A 447-nucleotide genomic window follows, 5' to 3' on the forward strand; every position below is an offset into this window, starting at 1 on the left:
TAAAGAAACAGGGTCTCACTATGTTGCCCAGGCTGGACTCAAACTCTTGGGCTCAAAGTGATCCTCCCGCCCCCAGCCTCCCGAGTAGCTGGGACTACAGGTGCATACCTTCATGCTCAGCTTAGTTGATACTATTACAACAGAGGTGGCTTTAAGATCCACCCCCCACACACCCAATACTCATAAAGCTGGATAAGGGTGCTGGAAGGATGGGAGAGGAAGTAGAAAAACAGTGGGTGATGTGGTTTTGAGACTGACGCTGCTAACAACATGCCCCGAAGTCATAATGGCTGCAGATTTATGGCTTCTGAGACTGCATTCCCCTCAACTTGACATTAAAGCCTACGGAGAAACTCATCTTGAAACATGCAAGTTTTGAATTCTATGAGGTCTTCAGACCCATCCTGTGCATGAAATGAGACTGATCTGATGTTCTTCAAAAGTGGT

This window comes from Cebus imitator, unplaced genomic scaffold (genome assembly GCF_001604975.1).
Source record: "Cebus imitator isolate Cc_AM_T3 unplaced genomic scaffold, Cebus_imitator-1.0 Scaffold406, whole genome shotgun sequence".
NCBI lineage: Eukaryota > Metazoa > Chordata > Mammalia > Primates > Cebidae > Cebus > Cebus imitator.